This window comes from Capsicum annuum, chromosome 10 (genome assembly GCF_002878395.1).
Source record: "Capsicum annuum cultivar UCD-10X-F1 chromosome 10, UCD10Xv1.1, whole genome shotgun sequence".
NCBI lineage: Eukaryota > Viridiplantae > Streptophyta > Magnoliopsida > Solanales > Solanaceae > Capsicum > Capsicum annuum.
Genome location: NC_061120.1, coordinates 163,935,532 through 163,953,734, shown reverse-complemented (window position 1 = coordinate 163,953,734; position 18,203 = coordinate 163,935,532).

Sequence of the window (18,203 nt, the reverse complement as noted above, 5' to 3'; positions counted from 1 at the left end):
CTGATTGTTGGGACCCCAAGAGTCTATATGAATTAGATTAAAAATGAATTGAGAACTAACTTGACTGATAGGAAAGGGCAATCTCGCATGCCTTTCTAAAGGACAAATTTCACAATGACAATCATAATTGGATGGAATAGTAAGGTAACTGACATTTTTCATTGATGAATAAGGCAAATTCCCAAGTCTTACATACCATAACCTTACACCAGAATTAGCATTAAAACAGACTGGAAAAGAAGGTAAAACTGAACTGGTACTAAAAATAACACTATTAAGACTAGAAAACAATATGAGAATCTTTAGGAATATCTTAGTTGCCACTAGAGTCCTTACAATGAATTTAAGAAGGTATAGACCTTCTTTTACTTCACCAAAAGCTTAAGCTCTCTTCATTAAAGGGCCCTACAATACACAATTATTAGAAGTGAAAGATAGTGTCTAGTTGTACCGAAAATTGAATTTACAAACTGAAAGCAATTTGTATTTGAAACTTGGAACATAAAGAACATTATGAAGTGTGAGATTATTAGGAATTAGAACTGCCTAAGTAAGTTACAAGTATAAACTGAGAATTAGGTAGATTAATATTAATAGGAACCTTAAGGACTGTCATGGAAACAAAGGAACTAGAATTGTAACACATGTGATCAGAAGCACCTGAGTCCATTATCAAAGTGCTAGAATTAAAAATTGAAAGGAAAGTCCCAAAATATTTAAGCATAATACCAACAACTACATTAGAATTTATCCCAGATCCTTTTATAGTTGATCCATTTATTGATTTTTGCTTGGCCATCTGAATTAAATAATTGAATTGCTCCTTGGTCATGTGTTGATTGATTAAATCTATGTCAATCATGTGGTCATTTTCACCTTCTTCTGTAGTCATGACACCATTCCCTTTGATTTGAACCTGGCTCCTCTTATTATTTGTGAATAAAAATCTAAAAGAAGCCATGTAGCTTGAATAAATCATTATCAACATGCCATGTATTACCACAATAGTCATAGGACACATTAAGATTATACTTCTTCTTAACACTTAATTTCTATTGCTGCTGGTTTCTCATTTTGAATTTCGGTGAGTGCTATTAATTATTCATCTTGGATAACAATTAATGATCTAGATCTAGAGTTAGGCATAACATTAAGAGTTTTCTGGAATTTCTTGCCAAATTTATTTTGGTTCATGTTACTTACCATAAAGGAAGAAGAATTAGTTGGGATCAAAGGACTCATACAGGTTTCTCTTTAATTTTTATCTTGTAAAATCATAGAGTAAGCAATATTTATGTTAGGCAAATGATTCATTACTAAGATATTTCCTCATTCATGAGTATACATATCATTCAAACCCATCAAAAATTGCATAAGTTTCTCATATGCTAGAGATTTTTCTAGCTTCAATTTACCTTCCCAACTGCACACACAAGTATGCTTATCAGAGTTGGGAGATTCCAACTCATCCCACAGTCTTTTTGAGTTTAGTAAAGTTGTAATGACCCTTCAGGTCATTTACCATAATCCTACTTATTTTTGTTTTTTTTCATAGATGTCTCAATTCATTTATGACTTGCTGGAACTAATAGTTTTGTTATCGGACAGTTTATTTGGTTCTTAGAACCAATTCCGATTTAAAAGTCATCGTTAGTTCTGAATGGCCACCGAGAAAAAACTTTAACAAAAAAACCTCGACTACAAATTCTGACTGTACCAGCAACTTTGGAAATAGATTTTAGTCTAGAAAGACCCTTGGTTTGAGTCCCAATACACCCGAGTTCATTTCGACTTATTGGTCAAAAAGTAAACAAATTAAAAGATATAGGTGTGGGGGACATAATTAGTCTAAAAAGTCTCGGATAGAAAATTCAAATTTACCAATGTGTCTGAAACATCAAATTTAGTAGGGTTACATAGTTTGTTTGTGAAAATTAGAGTCTAAATGAGTCCGGGAGGTCGAAAATAAGTTTTGACCTTGCAGACCCTATTTATGCGCGTATAAAAGTCCCCTTGGTCAAATTTTGGACATTTCCCACTTCACTTTGAATCCTATAAGTTCTAAAATAACTTGGTAACTTTATATTGATTCTTGAGGGTAAGTTAGAGTCTTGATTAACATATATATTCGTGATTAACAACGGATTTGAGGTAAGAATCCTTCTATTTCATGCTCTAATTTCTTGAATTTTTGACCAAAACCCCAATTATCTTGAGGGCATAATGTTAGCCTAAATAATCTTGGTTTTTACTTGATTATTTAGGGTTATGATCCTCTAATGATTGTTGAACGTTGAGTTGATCTCAAAAATGTATTTTCCATATGTGGGACCCACTTGGGGGGGGGGGTGTTTTTTTTAGATTTGAAGCACAATGATCCAATATGGGTATCAAAATTCTCGTAATGCTATGCATATTGTATTTTTGATAGCTTGTCACCTTGAAGAAGCTTCTCGAAAGGAAAACATAAAGATTTAGCGGATTGTTAAGAATTCTTCGAATTTAAGGTACGCTAGGCTTATTCCTTGTTAGATTGAGCTATGTTTTTATATAATTGTGATATCTTGTTATACTGGGATGGGTTTTAAGCGTTGAATTGATGAAATGCAAGAGTTGGGTTAGTTGGACAAATTAAGCTATGTGAATCTTAGAGGCTAAAAAGTTGACTTATTTTTTATTATATTTAGGTGAAATAGACTTCATTACTCATGTTTAGCATGAGAAAGCCAGAAAGCCTTAGAACACTTAAAATTAGGTAAAATTCTCTATTTGCTCATACTTAGAGTAAATTCGCCCTAGTTGCTAATACTAGAGGAGGTTGCCTTAGTTCTAATGGACTTAGTCAAAGTGCTTGAGTAAGAATATATACCTTAGGGATTATAGTGGTTTGATATACATCTAAGAGTTGGTTTAGATACCTTAGCCTAGTCCCTAGTATAAATTAACTTATAATGCATTTCAGGGATTTAGATTTGGGCTTGTTTACCCACCTTAAGGCAAGATTGAGGATTAGTTCCCTTAAACCCTTACGCTTAGTATTTGATTAGAGAGTGCCCTTTTGAGGCAATATTGATAATTCATGGTACTTGTTGGTTATGTGGACTAGCATTAAGAATAATGTCCAAGTGATTATGCCCTTGTATACCTTGTTGGCTAAAACATATGTCAAGCTATTAATTATGTTATTGTGATTATCTGTTATTTAGGCTAATGAATATGATATTAAATGAGCCCTTGACTATAATATAGACTAAGCCATAAATGATGTTTATCAGGATATGAATAAGCCATGGATTATGTCATGCTTTAATTATTGCTCATACTAATGATGAATTATCATTAGGCCAATAAATATGCTACCAATGGGCCATTGTTCATGATACCACTTATGGTTATGCCCAAGGTCTAAACGACTAGTTATGGATTATGTAAGATGAGTCATTGATTATATGTTGATCAATCCGTTGTTTAGGCTAGTGTTTAGGACATTAACTATACTGTTGCCCAAGTTATGATCATGCTTAATAATTACGCTAATAAATCATATTGAAAATATTTCTTATTGTCGATATTAGAAATGATGATGTAAATAAATATAGAAGGTATGTCTATTAACTATATACAAGAATGCTATATAGATTACGTTTGGACTCATGTTATGCTTTTGTCTAGTAATCAAACTAGTGATTATACGAGGAAGCCTTCTTGTTGCAAATATTATGAGTCCTGATACTAAGGGTTCTAAAAGGTATATTTATTTACTACATGAGAAGTTATGATATTAACCATGTTAAATCGGTAATGCTTTGTAATATTCATGCTATATATATTCATATATTTATTAATAAATTATCCTTGATGATGAATGATGAGAGTAAAGGTATTCTTCTCCTTAATTCTCCTTTACTTTAGCCCTCGTTAGGCTTATCATTTATTTTAGCCCTTGTGAGGCTTGTCATTTACTTTAACTCTTGTGGGGCTTGTTCTTTATTTTTGATATATTGATGTAATGATGATGCTCGGCAAGGACGGATGATATATTGATGCGATGATGATACCTGCTAAGGCTAGATGATATATTGATGTGATGATGATACCCAAAAAGGTTGGGGGATATATTAATGTGATGATGATGCCCAAAAATATTGGAGGGTATTATGATAATATGATGATATACCCAATAAGGCCGGAGGATATTATGATAATATTATGATACCCGGTGTGGTTTAATGATATATTGATGCTCGATAAGGCAGAAGAATACTATGATGATATATTATTACCTGATTCAACTGGAGGATATGATGATGTTATGATAATGTCCGACAAGGTCAAAGGATGATTATTGATGCTCCTATGAGCATGTTTATCGGTTTGAGTTCCGACTAGTCCTATGCATGACAGTTATATGTTTGTTTATATTCTTGTGTAGCTGGGTATAATGTTGATATTAGAGGTGTCGATTTATAGTCTTCTAATGAGTTAAGGTATAAGAGGCATAGTTGCTGATTTAAGGATGAAAGATGCTTAGTAGCGGATATTAATTAAGTGTCTAATAGTGACTAGTGGATTTATGAATCTTAGTGATGAAGAGGACTAGTGGCATCGATGAATATTAATGGTGATGATTATTTCATTATGGTGGTTAGTGATAATAAGTTTATAGCTGGTGATTATTAGTTACTATTGATGACTAGTTGATAAAAGATATTAGTTGATAGATGGATAGTGAAAAATGATGATTTGTGGCCTTTTGTTAGATGGTGGCTAGTGGAATTATAAAGCCTAGATATAAATGTTGGTTAATTGGAGAATATGGTCTAGTGGTGAATCTTGATTAGATGTTAGATATTGGATAGTTAGTGAATAATGGTTAGTCATTAACCCATGAAGAATGACTATGTAAGAATAATGGATAGGTGAATAATTAGAGTTTATATGATGACTAGTGAGTAAGTGGTTTAGTAATAAGTGTTGGTTATCTAATAAGGGTAAATAGGGTGTATTGATGAGATAGATACCTATATGGTGGTATGATTACGGTTATGATTGTATTGGTATATGTTATTCAATTATGATTATTGATGAAAAGTATGAATATTGGCAAATGGCCATTTGATGGAAATTGTGGAAAACCATGGATATATATATATATATATATATATATATATATATGAGAGAGAAGTATCAATTACCCCCCTGAACTTGTCACGTTTTATTCATGGTATACCTGAACTTTCACTAGTCCTAAGTAACCCCCCCCTCCTCGAACTTGTTCTTTTAGTAGGTCGCGCCACCCTATTTGGCCACTGTCCACTATGTGTAAGACATGCACGGACACGTGGATAAAAATATTGATGTTACTGTACACGTGAATAATATCATTCACTTTCATTATATTTACCCTACATTAAAAAATAACCCATTTCTACCCTTAATTATTCAATTTTTCTCTAAAAAAAATTATATTTTTCAATTTTTCTCTACTCCAAAATAGTGAAAGGTATAATTTTCGTCAATCAAGTAAGCTATTATTTAAAAATTTATATTTTTTTATGTGTTAACGATATGAAATTATTTTTTTCGATTAGTGTTTCATAATATGAAATTATTTTTTTGCGGTTAGTGTTTCATAGTAGTTTTCGATTAGAATTTTGAAGTTCTTTATACTGCAATTGCAAACAGTCAAATATTAGTTGAATAGTAGTATTAACTCCTTTTTCATTTTTGTTCAAGCAATAAATTCACTATCGAAATGAAAGATATTGTTGTATTTATTACACCTACGAAAAAAATTGAATTTGACTGACAGGTGAAAATTAATTCAGAAAATTATAACATTCTCATTGATATTGTTGGTTTAAGATCATGTCCGCATTATTTTTCTCAAAAAAATTTACACCACTAAAAATATTCTATACCTTATATGTAGCTTTTTTTCTTTTCAGAGACTAATGTGGATTTCGTTCATGTACCCAACACTCATACACGGAAATCTTTTCAATTCATCAAAAAAAAATATTTTTTTTGTGTTAAAAATATGAAATTATTTTTTTCGATTAGTTTTTCATAGTAGTTTTCGATTAGTGTTTGGATTAGGATTTTGATTAAATCAAAAATCAAATCGTTAGGGACTAAAAATCGATAATCAATATAACTACATTCTCTTTATTATAAGTATGTATCTTAGTTTCTTTTGTATTTGTTTTGCATTATCTTTTAAAATATCTTCTTCGATATTTAGTATTTTTTTAGTTATAATAACTCGTATGATATATATAATTAAGATTACAAAATTGAACGAGTTTCATAAAATGAAAACTGGAGTTTTAGATTAAATTAATAAACGGATGAAAGTTTTATTTCATAAACTAATTAAGAGATAAACATGAGTTTTACAAAATTAATAAATGGATGAATTTTTTTTTAGATTGGAAGTAATGGTTGAAGAGGTATAATAAATAGTGAGAGGGATAATTGAATTTTGTTGAAAAAATAAAAGAAAAAGATTTTTTTTTCATTTTTTAACCATTTAAAAGGATGATTTGGCTTAAAAATACTCCATCACGTGTGTGATGGAGTGTGAAACCCACACATTTTGCCACATCAGCAAAAAAAGCCTTACGACGTACTGAAAAAACAAGTTCGGGGGGGGGGGGGGGGTTACTTAGGACTGGTGAAAGTTCAGGTGTACCATGAATAAAACTCAACAAGTTTAGGGGGGTAATATATAATTCTCTCTCTATACATATATATTGGAGATTTAATTCTTTTATGTCTCTTGGATGTGCTCGTTGGAGGTATGGAACGTCGTGATGGGTTCTTTATTTTATGCTCTCTTGGGTGTACTCTCCGCTGGTATGGAACATCGTGATGGGTTCCTTTTCTTATGCACTAGTTGGTGTATAGGCGCCAACTTTTACTTGTGTTTGCTTGTGATTGCACTTTTGTTACTTTATGATTCCGAATAAATTATTTTTTATGCACGACGATATTGGCATGCATTGATTCTTTATATTATATTGTTATTCTGATGTTTAATATATGTTATGTAAGTCGATATTGGCATGCGTTGATGCCTTATGTCATATTGTGATTTCGATGTTTCATACTTATGATATTCAGTGATACTGGCACATGTTGGTGCCTTATGTTATACTATTATTCTGGATTACTTACTTATCATATACAGTGATGATGGAGATAATTCAGGTTTGATTCTGTATCTTGACTTAGTTATGATTATCTTGCACTTTATCATTATTATATCACGATTTAGCTCAGTCGATCAATGATGTCTACTGAGTACCCGTTGTTTTGGTACTCATACTATACTTCTATACCTTTTTGGTGCAGATTTAAGTATTAGTTATCGTTGTTGATCATGGTTCGTGTAGTGATTCATTTTTGGAGATAGGGAGATCTCTTAGAGTTTGAGTCACCTAATTTCCTTCCATATCTTGTATTCAATCTTTAGAATTTGAGACAAATGTATTAACTATTCTAGATTTGAAATTGTATTAATTCTATTAGTTGCTCTTGTACTAGCTCTACCAGGTTTTGGGATTGGTATCTCTTCTGCCTGTTTATTCTATTTAGAACCCTTTTATTTACAATTGATATCCTTGGATTTAGCCTATGTTGGGTCTTTCTTACATAATTAACCCATCACGTTAGCTCTGAGTTATGGTATTGGCTTACTTACTGGTGGGAATCGGTAGGTGCCATCATGATTCATAAATTGGGTCATGAAAAATTAATATCAGATTCTAGGTTTTATCGGTATTATTGGTACAAGAGAAAGTGTCTAATAGAGTCCAGCGAATCAAAACATTGATGTTTGTTTTCTATCTTCGAAAGGCTATGTGACATTCTTTGGAGTCATTCACTTTTTTCATTCATATCGTGCTAAGAGTCTGAGTTGGTTTATAGAATATTCTCTTGACTTTACTCTTCCGCTGAAGGCCATGACACGTGTTACCGCTACACAAGACGAAGATCCCAAGATCGAGCCTAGGGATCCTACTCCTGTTATTAAACGTGGATGACTTAGAGGTTGTGGACAGCCTAGATATGTGTCCCCAGTTAGAGTCCAGGATAAGACGTATTTACCAGACCTTATTTCTGGACTCGAGCAAAAAATTCTTTAGCCACAGCCAGCGGTGGATCGAGGATCAGCCCAGACTCTACTAGGGTTCATTTCTTCAGCAGTACTTAGAGATGTATTAGTTCAATTCTTATGTATTATTGGTGGTATGCCGTTGAATGGAGCATAGTCTCTAAATCAGAGTAGTATTGAGGTAGGGGCACAACCAGTAGCTACGGCTCCCAAAGTTGAGATTTCTCCTGCACCGATAGTCGCCCAGCCAGTGATGGCCTAGCCAGTTATGTCTTTTGAGGAGTAAAAGATATTGGACAGATTTCTTAGATTAGCTCCGTCGAGATTTTATGGTTCTCTTGGAGAGGATGCACATGAGTTCCTGACTGCTTTTGAGGATAGGCTATGTGGTTTGGCCTTATTGAGACTCGTGGTGAAGATTATGCCACATTCTAGTGTACTTATCTGGTCGTCATTGATGGAGAGATTTTATAGATTCTAGATTAATTAGATTTTCTCATTTGTCCTAGACTCAGTTCTCCAAGATAATCTTGGAGAAGTATATGCCTTACAATCTTAGAGATCGATTGACAGATCAGTTCCCTAGATTAGAGTAGGGCTCCATGACAGTTGTGGAATATGAGATAGTTCGCTGATTTTCGAGAGTTGAGGCTTTCTATTCGCATTTCTTCTCAGAGTAGATATCCTCGACGTTCATCCTTTCAGCTTCAGAGTTAGCCGAGTCAACCTGTTCTGACAACTTTTTAGATTACTGATAGAGGTCATTCTAGTGCTAGAAGATTGCCTTAGTAAGGGTAGTGGTCAGTCTTCAAGGGGTTCATTTTCTAGTCTGTCTAGATATGGTGATCATTTTGAGTCAGCTGGACTGGTTGGTTAAGGTTCTTCTTAGATTTCTTGATTTACTTATGGACTTTTTGGTCACTATTTGCGGGATTTCCCTAGTTGTGGGGTGATGGTTATTTTATCTTAGGGTGTTTCTCTATTAGAGTTATTTACCCCTCAGTTAGAGGTAGTTCACGGGTCACAGGGGTGGCTTCCAAAGTACTCAAGGAGGTTCTTAAATAGGCAAGATAGGAGGTCGGTTAGGTGCCTATCCAAGTGGCCAGAGTGGTCAGTTATATGTAGTACCTGATAGACCCGAGGCATAGACTTGAATGTTGTAGTTACATGTGTGACCTTGATGTTCCACTAGTCGACTCTTGCTTTATTTGATCCCAGATCTACTTATTCTTATATATCTGCTCATTACGCATCACAATTGGAGTTGACTAGTGATTTATTATCTATGTCATTGCATGTATCTACTTTCATGGGTGATTCTTTAGTAGTGGATCGAGTATTTAAATCATGTGCTGTGACAGTTAGTGATCTAGATCCTTGTACCAGACTTATTATTTTGGATATGTTGAATTTTGATATGATTCTGGGCATGGACTGGTTATTCTACTATCATGTGGTCATGGGTTATTTTGCCAAGATCGTTACCTTAGCCATGCCCGGAGTACCCCCAGTCGTGTAGAAGGGAGCGATTAGATAGGAGCTGACGGGGATTATTTCTTATGTCTGTGCCATAAGACTTATCAGGGGCTACGAGTTTTATCTAGCTTATAGTTGTGATATTTGTGTGGAGAGTCCTTCACTTGACTCTGTTCTTATTATTTGTGAGTTCCTAATGTATTTCCTATCGACCTGCCTGGTATTCCTCCTGTCCATGAGATTGAATTTGTTATTGACCTCGAGCTTGGCACCCGACCTATTTCTATGGCACCTTACCGTATGGCTCCTGCCGAGCATGTTCTTGGCTGATAGTACTATAACCATTGATCTCTTCCATCCGGTGAAGCATCAACACCAGTGATAAAGCCAATTTTGTTCTTGGCTGACAGTGCTATACGCATTAATCTTTTCCATCCTTGATAGCCTTTCCCATCAAATAGAGTGTTAGCCAAGGTTATTCTAGGTAAATCTGAAGAGTGAAGATAATAAACATGAGTGGGATCCATAGCTGGTGGAGTTATGCTAGTGGAATCAGAAGATATAGAAGAAGTAGAGACTTCATGCACTATAAAGATTGGTTAGATGAAGAAAAATTGGTAAAGGAGAAGATGATTTGTAATAATTACTGCTCTGATACTATGTTAAATTAAAATATAATATTTTAAAAAAATTCTTTTCTGTATATTTCTTGCCAATCGCGTTTATTTATACAAGCTAATGGAATGGAAAAGAACCTCCTATTCTAACTAACTATCCATCCGTCTTATTTACAATTGGTTGGGCTAAACTAATTATATGACGTTATAATGCTAGAAAAGTAGACAAATTATATACTATGTATATTAGATACTTCATCTATTCAGGGGGTGTTCGGTTGAAGTTGGGCCGTCTTTTTATCTGTTGCTGAATTAATGTTGGACCACCTGTGTGTTGGTTGCTTATAAGGCCCAAATGTTGACCCATGTTGGAGCTGCTTTATATTTGGTGATGTGTTCACTCTTTTTGTCACACACGTCTATGGTGGAGCAACTCTTTGATAGCTTCTAGAGACGACTTTTGGTTTGAGATTTGCATTTTGTTCATTTTGTCTTTTCATTGAGTGAGAGTGAGATTGAGATGATGAACCATGTTCATCTTCATTTCTAACACAAGAACACTAATAAATAAAACCAACTAAAATAGAAGGAATAATTTCCAAAAAAAAAAATCTTCTCCTTTCTCTTGATAGTAGTACAAAAGCTTGATAAATGAGGATCTTAAATGGACGGGTTAGACTAATTTTGAGTGAGTAATTAAAATATATTGAGTTACAAAATAGGTCAATAATTAACTTCCCCCAAAGCCAAAAGCTAATTGCATTGTTGTGCTTTAGATACCAAATGCTTCAAGAAAAAAATAATTTCCTTTTCATATCAATTAAGATGAACTACATAATTTGATCTACATGAAACTGAAACATAATCAACCATCTTCTAGGAGATGAATTCCTTTCTCAATAAAAGTGGTGAGTATTCCAAACAACCCCATAGTACATAAGTTCCTTTATTTTCTTCTGAATTTTCTCTTTTAATGTTATTCATCGCTTATAATTTTCTTTTTTGGAATTGGTTGGAGAGTGGAGAATGATTAGGTGAGTCATAGCTTTGAAACAATGTAATATAATGTCTTGCAGATCACCAACATTAAATGATACAGGAACCAATTAGCAAACACAATTAACTCATTGGTTGGTATATTACCTATTATCCTCTAAACAAGTTATGCAAATATTATGATTACTTCTCCCTCATAGGCAAAATATTATAACAAAACATCAAATTTCTCTCTCCTATTTTTTCTTTTTATTAAAAAAAAAAAGAAGTAATCACTACAATTTTCATTCAAATTTGGTGAAACCACCCCTCCTCCTTGGGGAAGATTTGATATCTCTTATCTTTTTATAATTGGGTGAAAATCATTGTTAACCCCCCTCCTCTCAACTGCTTTGAAAATTAAACTCTTTCCTCAACTTTGAACAATAGTTCTACTTCCTTTTTTTCTTAATTAATTTTTTAAAATGTCTATTGTATCATTTCATTATCAACTTTTTTCTTCTTCTTTTTTATTTTTTTTAAAATCATAATATTTTATTCTAAAAAAAATTCATGCGACAAATGTTTCATAAAACATGAACATTATCTTCTGAATGAAAAAAGTGAGAAACAACAATTAAGTATATAAACTAATAATGTTCTATGGGGAGTCATTTAGCATAATGAAAAAATTAATTTTATTAATAGTAAACCAAACCCTAATATTTACTTATACAAATGAAAATAATGGGTGACAATAGCTTTATAAATATATTCAATGAAGGAAATACAGAATAACTAATAAAAATAAGGCCAAGTTTTTAAAGACAGAATTAATTTAAATCTTAAATTATAATTTATGTATTACACCGATGAATTAATGACAATCAACTTGTTTATTTATACAGACAATAGAGAATATTTCCTCCGCTTTATATTATTTGACTCCATAGTTTATACTGAAATAGTTTTTTAATTTACTCATCCAATTTATGAAATTAGGAGAATCTTATTATCCTTTTTTCTACCCTTAGCATTAAATAAATACATAAAGTAGTAATAATCAAATTTAAAGTTTCAAAGTCTAATTGAAAATCTTAAATTAGTAAAATACACCACTAATAATGTTTTTTAAAAAAGGTGTGTCATGCCAATAAGGGTCTAGTAATATGAAACAGATGGAATAAAAGCGTGGTGACATACAAAAATATATGCACATGTATGTACATACATATATACACACTTAATGCATATAATATTGGAATAATTTTGGGACAAATCTATAAAAAATTATTCTACTAATAAATTAAATAAAAAGCTATAAATACCTTGGTTAAAAAGGAAATATTACATAAATATAAAACTAAATAACAAGGATAAAATGGACATTACATAGGATAAAAGGAGGAGGGAGGGGAGGGAGGGTATGACTATTGTTTAAGGTTGAGAAGGAATTTGATTTTTAAAGCATTTTTTATTTGTAAAATCGACTTTCACCCTTTTATAATTTAAATAGAAGAAAATGGTTATTTCAGATCTCGTAAAAGTAAAGATTTCGTAGTTGTAACAGGAAGATCTCATGTAAAAATGATATAAAATAAAAAAATTACAAAATATTAGAAAACCATTTCTCCCGCGGGAGGATGGTAGGGGTGGGGACAAAGATTTCGTTTATTGATTTTACTATACGAGGTGTTAATTTTAATGTATGGAAAATTAAAAATTGATAGAGTACACGATCTATTAATTTAATTATATTTATTTAAGAGTAGCCTAAGAGTGAAACAAGTTGCCTAACGTATTTCAACAAAGAGTAACAATATAAGTAAAGGAGATCATATTTTTATGTCAAAAACACCCGGCTCAAAAAGGAATGAAAATTCACGATCTGCACCTCTATAGGATTTCAACCTAACTTCACTAAACAACTTGAACATTAGCAACAACAAATTACAAGAGTTCTGTAATTCAGAAATTATAAACTCTAACTCAAACAAACTAACATACCTCCTTATAAAGTATGTGATCCCAAGTTTTCGAGTTCTAACTTGAAGATAATAACCCAACTCAGTTTATAACTCACTAAAACTAGAATTACATCAAAGTTACAACTTAAGAACTAATCCTAATACACAAAGACTAAGACTTCTTATCTTTCTAAGTCTCGGACTAGGTTCAACAAAGTATTTCTTCAGTCTTCAAGATACAGAAAGTCAAGTCAATTTAATTGCCTTTTTTTAGTTCTTGACTAACTGTGAGTATCACTCTCTCCATTCAAACACAACTATCCACAGAGTTATGCAAATCAAACTTCTTCTTCAATTAGGACTCTCATTTGTTAGAGTTATACTTCAGTTATGACTTTTAATTCAATTCAAACTCAAACTTCTTCAAGTGTTGCAGCTCACCTCCAACTCCTTAAATTCGCACATGATACTTTATTTTGAGTTTATCAGATATGCCACTTATCTCTTCAATCGCACAACCTTGTCTTCTCATATCAGGGAGCTTTCTATGAGCTCATTATCTTTCACCTAAGCATCTATGAAACAATTCAACTAACCTATATTTGTTATTCTGTTAATCACCAAAACTGCATAATCCCACCAAATTTCCTATTTTTGGTAATGACAAACCCCTCATCCTTGTGAATCTTGACTTTGTATACAGTAATTCAAGAACACTTATGTAATACCCCGCATGTTTCTAAGCTAGGAAGTGAATTAAGTATTCCTACGTATGAAATCTCCTATCTTGTGATTCATACTTGAGTACATGACTTACAATGAATATCCTAGTGATAGTATAGCTTATGATGCATTAAGCATGTTCATATGAGTCACTTAAGGTAATACAAGCTAAGAGTTTTTGAATCCATCAAGTTTTAGTGTTCGATTTTGCAAGGGTCATATTTGAACGAGTATAACTTGATGTTAATATGGTATTTTGGCTGATTTAGACCCACCAAATTGTAGAGAATTGAATTAGCTTTCCAACGATACCAATTTTGCTTTAATCCAATACCCGAGCAAAAAGTTATACCTATTTTCGTGAGAGACAATAAGGATAGGCGATTGGTTAGGCGCCGCCCAACCAAACATAGGTGATTGGTTAGGTGCTGCCCAACCAAACATAGGTGATTGGTTAGGGTCCACCTAACCTAGCTTAGGCAATCACTTGGGCGCCTCCTAAGTCAATTCCAGGTGCCAAAAACACTCTATTTTGAGTTATTTTAAGGGTAATTAAGTCTTTTAACACTCCTTACCCGTCCCTAAACTTAACCCTATGAAATATATAGCTTCTAAATATATTACAACCCTATTATCATCTCAAATCTCATCATCCAAGAGCACTAAAAGAGAAAAAAAAACTAGGGTTGCGTAACTAAGCTTGAAGATCCGATTTCAAGGAAATTCCTCCGTCAATCATCAAGAATTTTCCTTCTAAGGTATGAGTTGTGTTGATTTATGGATCCCTTTCATCCATAAAGCTCAAAAAATCTCTTTTTCATTATATAGTATGATTTCTATATTGTTGGGTGTTGATGATCATGTTGTTGATATTGGGTGATTTCCCAAGATGGAATCCTTATATGTTTTTATGAATTCATGATATCATATGAGTTGGAAACATGTAAATTTGGTTGTTCATGATGTATAATTTGATGATTTCACCTATGCTTAAGATGTGCATGTAAGGTGTTTGATAAAATGCCTAAGAAACTAGAAATCAGGCAATATTGCTAAATTGTGACTAAGTAAAGGATTCATGATTTGCCCTTACATTCCAATGACTTCTATATTGATAATGTTCCTTGTAAATGTTGTTGGAATACTCATGAACTATTCTTATGATATTATGCTATGTTTACTTGCAAATCCTACTTGTGAACAAGATGTATGATAACCATGCAATCCATATGAACTTCCATGCTATTGGTATGTGTTTCCAATATGATTATGCAATGAACATGATATTAAGATTGTGTAAGTACTTCCATGTGATATGAAATCCTTTCCATGTAATACATTGTTGATGACCATGCTTAGTATGAGATCCCTACTTATGATATTATAAATTATGGACTCTACTCTTATAATCAAGTCAGTCATGTGTGTCAGTTCCCTTCTATCGAGTCCTGGGGGTACTTGTACCCAAAAACTATAGCTGTGTGCCTAGATCCATGTCATATTTCATGATATCCAAACTCAAGCTATGATTCCATAGACTTCAGTCAGTCATGTGACTCAGGAAAACCTCATGATCTTAGTCAGTTGTCAGATATCAATAACATTCCACCAATCAATGGAATTCAGTAAGATTAAGTCATGCACAATCAGTTATTTATGTCCAGTTCCTCCATATGGGAGTAGAGGTTAGCACCGAGTGAACCCAAGGATAGGAACTCACCCGCCAGTTCAGGGTGTGATTCTTAGTAGTCATCCTTGTGTTCTAGAACTACATAGCTAGAGTAGGTTGAGACATCTTAACCCGTTAGATTAGGGTTGATAAGGTGGCTTAACCCATCAGTTTAGGGTTCCCACCATTCTTATTGAGTACCCGCCAGATAAGGGTCACTCACAGGCTGTCTTTACCCGTGGCACGGTAGTGACACCCCTCTAGTTGGGGCAGAGATTGGACCCCAGCTTAGCCATAATGGCATACATGGGGTATGTCGGTTATACATTACTTCCCACAGTTTCAGTATCAGTCTCAGTAAAAGAACTTAGGGCGTTCTTCAGATTTCAGTATATACAGGACTGTCAGATACAGTCATCTATGTTCTCAGTTTCAGTATCAGTCATGACAGTTATCAGTAAACCATGTATTAGCTTACAGGTCATGCTATCACGTATTCACGATCCCAGTTTCTATATATGTGTGTTTGCACTCCCACGTTCATATTAGTCAGTCAGTGTTGTTCATGCATGAAACCCTTTATGTTCAGCCTACCTTCCTCGTATACTCAGTACTCCAGTTATACTGATGCATTTGTGCTATGGTGCTTTCTTTTCATATTACACCATAGGTTCCGAGACACGAGCTCCAGCCCAGCAGTAGCGGTAGCATTCCAGTCACAGAGACACAATGAGTCCTCATTGATTCGAGGACAATATGATTTGATACATTTATTTATTTATTTCTTCAATTTAGTTTTACGGAGTTAGTTGAAGACATTTTCCTTCAACTCTTTATTCAGATAGTTTAGAGGCTTTCAGATTTTTGTTTAGATTTACGTTCAGACTTAGCTTTTAGATTGAGTTGTTTTGGGTATTTTCACCCACATTATTGTATTCAGTTGAACCTTATGGCCTTACAGTTCTATGTATTCCTCATTATTATATCATGATTTGTAGTATACAGGTACAACTATAAGTCATGGGTTAGCTTGTGGTCCCTCGGGGTCATGAGCACCGTGTAGCATTCCGGTTCAGCAAATTAGGGTGTTACAACTTAGCATGAAATAGGTTAGTGAATGAGTCATAAACATTGTACAACCCTTGTATTCTCCTTTTTAGCATCGTCAAAAAGTAAAATTAATGTATAAGACAAATAAAGTTTTAGTGCCAAACAAATAATGGACACTGGGCTATTTATAAAACAATTAGAGTAAGACAACATCATAAAAAAATATTGTAAAAAGTGCATAAAATAGAACATAGAACAAATAGAAAGATATGTCATTAATCTACCAAAATATGACCTACATGAGAATAGGATAAATGCAAAGAGTAAGCAACTAGGCTCCTAGAAAAAATAACTTATAGTTTAGAGGACGACCCTAAGAAAGACAAGAGGGTGAAACAAAAGATGTGGTTGGAACATGATCAATTAGTTGTCAACTTAGGAATGACATCTGAATTATCAACCCTCTCTTAAGTAAGATATTTCCCCAAATTTGATATTCTGGCCTGAAAAGCCTCCTTATCTTGATCAATGATAGAGTGGGCTTCTTCCAACTCAGCAACCTTATCAACCAACTTATTTTCTCAATCTTTGCATAGGGATATTCTTCTGTTTTACTAAAACAGGTAAAGCAACATGGTTCAAACATCTAAAACTATCTTTGGTCATTTGAAGAGTACAAATTTGCATAAGGACAGAGTAGTCTTCAAAGTCTGAGGCCAACCAAAAATCATAAGGAAGAGCATGTGCCTTTTTGTTATCCTTAAGAAACACCCTTTGCATGTTCTTAATGATTGGACTGCACAAGTTGATATTGACCTCAGTATCAAGTAGTTCCATAAGAGTGAGGTCTAGGTAATTTGATTTAGTACACCTCTCTTTATGAGGACTAATCATATTATGGATTACAATAAAGTAAAACTGATGAAGAGGGAATATTTTCCGCTTGAAAACACAATGATGCTAAAGTAAGATTAGGATTTCCAAAGAATTTCCTAATGATGTCCAATGCAGATGTCGTATTATCTAAATATGGCCATTTAAATTTGACATAGTGATCTCAAACTCCAAGAGGTATGTTAAGGATTTGTGTTATATCTTTAGTAAAAAGGTGGATAGATACTCCTCATGTAAAGGTAGAGAAAACATCTCTATTTGTAGATCCATTGGTATAAAACTCATAGACTTCAGGCCTCCCAAACTTATGCTGAGTACTACCTTGAAGAAATATGGTGGTCCAACCCTAAAAGTCTAGTTTTGCCAAGAGAGTGTCCATTTTAGGTCCATCAAAGAAATAGGATGGCCCAACCCTGAAAGTCTAGTTTTGCCAAGAAGTGGCCATTTTAGGTCCATCAAAACCAATAAAAACTCATACTCAAATAAAAGACCTTTTTTTAAAATGCATGACATGTTGAAAGTGAGGATCAGAAGACTCATTGGTCTCAACAATGGTAGAAAGAGGTACAAAATCCTCAGTGGCTTCTGAATTAGAAGATAAACCATGTAGAGTAACCCATTTCAAAGACTTCAATTTTTGGAGTTTGTTTAGACATGGTAGTAGAGGGTTTGGATAGTTTTGGTGAAGATTTCTTAAAAGATGTGGAGGAATA